This window comes from Miscanthus floridulus, chromosome 4, assembly GCF_019320115.1.
Source record: "Miscanthus floridulus cultivar M001 chromosome 4, ASM1932011v1, whole genome shotgun sequence".
NCBI lineage: Eukaryota > Viridiplantae > Streptophyta > Magnoliopsida > Poales > Poaceae > Miscanthus > Miscanthus floridulus.
The window spans coordinates 69,127,803-69,135,153 of NC_089583.1; the positions used below are offsets into that span (position 1 = coordinate 69,127,803).

Sequence of the window (7,351 nt, forward strand, 5' to 3'; positions counted from 1 at the left end):
AAGTTGAGCGGGTGGGTGAATACAACTCAACACTAGAAAACTATATCAGATGCTACTCAGTGGCGGACATACACGGCTAGTTAGATCCCTTGTGACGGAACTTGCGCACCTAGGTTTGTCCCTGATTCAATGCTCGCATTTTAGCTAGATATATTGTTTCAATTGTAGTAGGTGACGTGCACGTACACAACAAGGCGCATACGATGACTTTGTTAGCATCAAGACTTATTGAATCATGCTCTTGCAGGTATTAATAGGGATGAGTAGATATGCATGTATTTGAGTGCTGTTGTCTGCAACATGTTTTGAAAAGAGAAAAAAACACCAAATCCTAGATATTTTTTCAGACCATATATGCAATTACGCGTAGCTGCGTATAAAGAACGGTGAATGTATATATTCCTACGAGATATCCAAACCCACATGGGCGAATCGTAGTTATGGAATATAGCAATTGCCTGGTATGGATGTTGATGGAGAGTACAACACGCATGTCGTAGCAAGGGACCCAATCAATCACACAGCACGAATGTCTCCACGTGACAGCCAAAACAAGCCACCCCTGCAAGAAATAAATGAGTTCCAAAGACACATGGATCCATACATCTCGATCGAAAAAGAAGGAGAATCGGACGGCTTGCACAATGCCGTTTCGAAATGCCGGACTGACTCCTCTCGATTTTCTGTCCCTAATGTAAAATTCCTAGAGCGATTCAGGATTCTTCTTTTTCTCGATTTATAGGGCGCACTGTGTCATTTCTACGAAAATCATGTGAAATTTCTGCATTCAGAAAGGCCTTTGGCCCAAGCATAAGATCATCTTTACAGCCGAACAGATCATCTGATCCATGATTTTTTTTTATATTTTTTGCCACCAAAAAGCAGAGCAAAGATCACACAAGTTCATTACCTCCAGTAGCACATGAATGGCTTGCTCGGCCAATAGCCTTGTTATAGCCAGGGAGTGGCACAAGATTGACAGATCAAGACTGACAACACGGAACTCTTGCTCCGGATTATAGCGGCACAAGATTGGCAACAATCAATCGAAAGGTCAGCAGAAATGCAAAATGAGAACCTCTGCTGGAGGGAGTGAAGCTTGGCATCACAGTCACGGATCTAAAACTCAGATGCAGGCAGCAGCATGACATAAGCATTGCAGAAATCAAAATGAGGATTAATACACAGCCTACATGACCAACCAGCTCGCCACATATATCATACATACACACACATATATCAACATCATCGCCAGGAATACAGATTGGGTACTACCTGCTCATCAGAAGGTGTCCTTTCCATGGTGATACCTGCTCTTGTGGCCAACCAAGAGCGGCCGGGAGAGCACAGGGAGCCCCCATGGTGACATGAAGACGACGGTCGGGCACACGTCGGCCTCCGTCCGGGCGCTGGCGTGACGGATCTTTGCAGATAACTCAGCAACCTTCCTTGGGATCAGAACCGAGGTGATCTTGCTCCACTTCAGCCTCTTGACACTGAACAAACAGGGGGAAGCCGTCTTACCATTCAGTGCCGGCAGCCACGGCCACCGGGACCTGGGACTGGGAGCAGCGGCCCCATCGTCCCAGCACTCCAGCCTCTGGTACTGGTGGAGAAACCTTGCTGTCCGGCTGCCGCCACCCACGCCGGTGTCCTGGAAGAAGCCCATCATGGTAGCTCACTGCAAAAGCTGCAAGGCAGGAGATATAGACACTACAAGGAGGGTACATACAGATCACGGAGGACTGGAACAGTAGGCCACATGGAATGACCCCCACAAGGCTGTGCCATGTTGAAGGATTAGCAGCACTGAAACGTGGAGATAGGGACAAAGCTTGCCCTAATGCTTGATTCCTTGCATCACATGGGGCTATGACCACCCTTTCACATCCATGTCCCTACTGCATTCACACCTCTCACTGTCTTGTGCTCTGCTGGGGTGCATTCTCGAGTGTTTACTGGAAAACATTCCTCTTGGTGCCATGAGTCCCATGGCCCCATGTCATCATGGTGTATCATTTCAGATAGAAATCTGAGGGTGAAGCATCTGGGGTAGAATTTTGTCCTTGCGCACTTTTTTTGACTTGTCAGATGTGCCTCAATCAGATGTGTCTGCCATTGGAACTATCAGGAATCTTCGCAATGATGCCCAGTGGAAAGTGACGCTTTTAATCTACCGCCCTGTTCGCTGGTTGGTTTCTGGGCTGGTTTGGGCTGACTGATGCTGGTTTATTGTGAGAGAAAAACACTATTGGCTGGCTGGTTTGGGCTGGCTGAAACCAACAAGCGAACAGGCCGTACAAAGGAGATACTATTGCTGGAGGGCAATTTGAGAGCAAGTGTCAGAATATCATGGATAATTCATCGTTACAGAGGAAAGGCTAAACAGGTTTAACAAACAGAAACCAGAGGTAAAGCAAATTTTTTAGTCTTCAAGAGCAAAGCAGTGCTCCAAAAGAAAAAGATCAGCTTTTTGAAACAGTCACAGGTAGATTAACAGAATCAGGAACTCTTATAAGACTTCCCTCTCAACCAAGTGTACGCACTGTCTTATCCCATGCACATTACTAAAAACGTGTGCGCTAACACTCTTAACACCTTGATGGACAAGCGGATACATAATCCGTGACATCAACTTCCATATATGGCTACAGAGGCATGTTAGTGTGCGTGGCCCGATCGACCCCGACAGTGATTCCGATAGTAATTAATGTTTATTTAGCTAGGTTTTCAAGGTCGTAGTTTAATTGGATTCAAATTTTAATATGCACGGCTTTGTGTGTTTAATTATTGTCATGCATGTAATTCGTGTAACATTTGTTGGACAATTAGAAATATACATTCCGGTGTCGTATTGGTCTCAAAATTATTCTCAGGCTTGCACATGCCACGTGTGAAGGAAACATCAAGTTTGTGATTTTCCGGAGATGGTTTGCTACTTTATGAGGTTTAATTGAATTTCCGCGCGACGAGACCGTTTAATTATAGGTTGAACCGAGTCTACCCACGAAAAGATCTGAAATGGTGCCAAACTTTTACACAGGCTCTAATGTGCCCTAGGGATAATAATTTTGTGGAGGTGAATAAAAAAATCTATTGGGTCCAAGATGAAATTCATCCTCTTTTGTCTCATTTGGCACAGAGAAAAATATAATAAATAAAAAATGATAAGAAAAACCTAAGATCCTGTGTGGGGTCTTAATTTGGGTGTACATGCTTGCCAAAAAAATTTAAGTTATTTCGATATAGGCGGAGTATACATGTTTTACAGAGGTACATGTGTCCTTTCATCGAACCATGACTATACACATAGGTTATCTAGGTTTCTGTGGTTCATAGACATTTTGGTGTCGCATTGGTCTCAAACTTTTTCTTAGGATTGTATGTGTCACGTGCGAACGAAACACCAAGTTTGAGATTTTTCGGAGATGGTTTGCTACTTTCTGATGTTTAATTGAATTTCCGCACGATGAGACAGTTTAATTATAGGTTGAACTGAGTCTACCCACGAAAAGATCCAGAATAGTGTCAAACTTTTACACATGCTCTAATGTGCCCTAGGGATAAGAATTTTGTGGAGGTGGATGAAAAAATCTATTAGGTCCAAGATGAAATTCACCCTCTTTTATCTCATTCAGCACACAGAAAAATATAATTAATAAAAAAATGATTAGAAAAACCTAAGATACTGTGTGAGATCTTAATTTAGGTGTACAAGCTTGCTAAAAAAATTTCAAGCAATTTTGACATAGGAATACATATGCTTCTATTTATTCAGTATATAAAAGATTTTTTTAATATATATAAACATCACTGTCGGTTTCAAAAAACTGACAGTGATGAGAAGAAACCGACAGTGATGCTTATTATCACTGTTGGTTTATTTTAAAAACCGATAGTAATATATAAAAAATTAAAAAAAATTGTGCCAGCCCTCAGGTTTGAGCTCGGGTCTCGGGCCACAGAGTTCGGACACTTAACAAAAAAAATTCAAGCCATTTCGACATAGGAATACATATGCTTAATAAATTATAAAATTAAACCAAAAAAATTGGGTCGCCCGGGATTCGAACACGGGTATCGGAGGCTGAGTTACGGGGTCTTAACCGTTGAGCCAGTAGGAGGTATTCGAAAAGTGTGAAAAAGATAAGTTACTTATGCTGTAACCACTACACGGCAATCACTGCCGGTTTAAAGAATGGCCCGGCAGAGATATACCCTCATCACTGTCGGTTTCTACTTACAACCGGCAGTAATGTACCCCATCACTGTCGGTTTCTAACTAGAACTGGCAGTGATGAGGTCTGGTATAAAAGCCCGCCGCAGGTTGAAAAATTTCAACCCCGCGCCAACCGTTTCTAGCCCCGCGCTTCTCTTTTTCGACGCCGACGCCCGTGCACCGCCCCAAGTCGGAGCACCCGTCCACCGCCCCCCGCGCTCCTCTTCTTCGACGCCGAGGCCCGTGCATCGCCCCACGCCGGAGCAACTGTCCACCGCCCCCTGGGCCACCGTTTCCAGCCCCGCGCTCCTCTTCTTCGACGCCGACGCCTGTGCACCGTCCCACACCGGAGCAAACCCCACGCCGTCCATCGCCAGACGTCGGAGCACCGCCGAGGCCTTCAGGAGCGCGCGCGGACAGCTGCTTTCCCACCTCCACGGTGAGTGCGTGGCTCACTGCCCGCTAAGTGTTCGATGAAATGCCCCACGATTGTTGTCTTCCCAATAGTAGCCGATTCCTATTCGATTGAGTTACATGCTGTTACTCTTTGGTTTAGCTATAGATAGAGTGTCAATTGATGGATTCTTGTCAAATGTGTACATGTATAATCGCTATAGGTAGAGTGTCAATTGATTTTGATGGAATGTATAACATGCTTAAAAAAAGGCATCTATATATGTTTGTTCAAGAAAAAAAAGTTAAAAAACAACTTTTAAAATTGGCTCGACAGCAGCAGCAAGTATGATTACTAAACCACATTGATCTCCGAATAATAGACAGTCCAATTATTGAGGTTATTTTTTTATCATGTCAAGGATAAAGAACATTAAATAGATTTAGTTTGGCCATATAACTTGAGTAATAACTCTTGTTCAGTGAGTTACCATTACCACTTACCACATGCCTAATTTACTTAAATGTATAGGCAACCATGGCATGGTATGTAGTGCATGTTGGTCATATACCTGTGATTTGTCGAACCTAGGAAGATTGCTATGCTCAAGTCAATTGCTACCCTAGTAATTTGTACAAAAAATACAACACAGAAGCTAAAGCTTTGAGGGCCTACTATAGTCATCCGGCCTACCTTGCAAACCATGGGCAACCGGCCTACTATGGTCTAATGAATGTAAACCATGGTCATTCGCTAGCACTAGAGATCGAAGAGAATCCACCCGCCGGAGATGTGAAGATTAGGAGAATTGCTCCTTGGTCTTAGAAAGATGTCATGCTTTTATTTATGGCTATGGTCATCGTTTTTCTTATTTAGAAGTTGATGTAGGCTTAGTCTCTATGGATGTGACGTGGAATACCTGAAATAGAGATTGATTGCTGTTTTCGACGAATTCACGATAAAGAAGAAAACCTACATACTTCTAGCCTACAACTGCGAGTATGTGTTCTCGGCTTTTAATTTTATGCTTCTTTTTTCGTTAAGATTATTCGATAATTAGGATTCTATGATTGTAGCAACTATTTTGTCTTTATTTGTGTTAATCTTGCTAAAAATCTGCTCGAGGTGTGGAACTCGAAGAAAAAAATCATTTCATCATCTCGATGCACTGGTGGCAGTGCTGAATTAGTAAGCGATCCTAATAACTATTATTTTCTAATCACACATACCACTTTCTAATGTTTCTTCTTTTAATGTTGCTCAGTGTCCGAAGAAGACATATCGGTAGGACGCCGGTTCCATTCAAGGTTGTTGAAATGGAGGGGAAGTACCTATCACAGCCGGCGGGAAACAATGAATACGGGTTTTATGTAATGTGGGCAATGCTTCGCTACATCGGTGGGAAATCGGAAGAAGCCGATAAGTTGGTGTGTATAATCCCCATTTTATTTATGTCTGTTAATAATTCAACAAAATAATTTATTGTTCCTCTTTGGATATCATCTTTTTTGAACGACAGCGCAAGAAATATAAGCACGAAAGACTGCTAGACATGGAGATCGTCGCACTACAATCGGAGCTAGCAAAATTCATCTTAGCCGAGGTATTGGAAAAATATGGAGTATTTTTCATTGCACAATCCGTGAAATACAAGGATCAGTATGGCCCAGAGCGGCTCGCCAGATTATTGTAAGAAGTCCGAGAAGCATGTGTGAAGTCTAAGATCATTTCTTTTTTATTTTGAGGAATTGAGATGTGGATAAGAACATTTTAATTATAACCGTAACATTTGTAATGTTTAATATTGATGGATCTGTCGTCTATGTAGCGTATATAAAGCGAAACCCGATTCCACGAAAAAATATAAATTAAAATAAATTATAAAACAATAAAATACGAACGGGCTATCACCGTCGATTAGCAACAAACCAGCAGTGTTGTCGTAACCATCACTGCCAGTTAGAAGCAAATCGACAGTGTTGTCTTACTCAACACTGCCGGCTTAAACCATGAACCGACACTGATAGTTACAAGAACACTGTCGGTTTGATCCATGAACCGACACTGATATTTACTACAACACTGCCGGTTTGATTCATGAACCGACAGTGTAGGCTTGCTCAACACTGTTGGCTTGAGCCAAGAACTAACACTTTTAAAGCAACCGTCACTGTCGGTTGGCACTACAAACCGACAGTGTTGTTCAACTGGACATTGCCGGGCGGAGCCAGGAACCGACACTGTTTCCTATAGATCAGTGTCGGTTTTTAAGGACCGACAGTGATGTCAACCTCCCATCGTTGCCGGTATGCCATTGTCGGTTCAAAATTCAGCTGTGAAGTGGGTTTTTGAACCTGCAATGATGTCCAAATCTGGGGTAGTGGCTCGCCCTCACTCGCACCGGCCTCCGCCCTCGCGCCCTCCCTCGCGCACTGGCTATGCTTCGCCATAGCGCGTCGCCATCGTCGTCGCCTGCCGCCATCGCCTTCGCCGTCTTGCTGTGCCCTCGAGGAGGACTGCGGACTGCCACGAGGAGCTTCCAACATCTTTTATCTTCCGCAAACGTCCACCCTGTTAGTGAATCTCATCCTGTCCTGATGCGTTTCTTTATTTGTTATTGCCTCTGGTGCTTGTCATGCCTCTTTAAGAGTCTTGGATAGATACGTGCAGAGGCTATGTGATGCGTGTTGTCGTGATAGCGGTTTGTGAATGGTTGATCCAGTAATTCGTTATGAACT

At 43.4% G+C, this 7,351-nt stretch overlaps 1 long non-coding RNA gene across 4 annotated transcripts in view; it reads left to right on the forward strand.

Annotated features, from left to right (window-relative positions):
* The window catches only part of LOC136551656 (uncharacterized), a 212,805-nt gene that overhangs the window by 80,963 nt on the left and 124,491 nt on the right, over nt 1-7,351 (forward strand). The window lies entirely within an intron of this gene.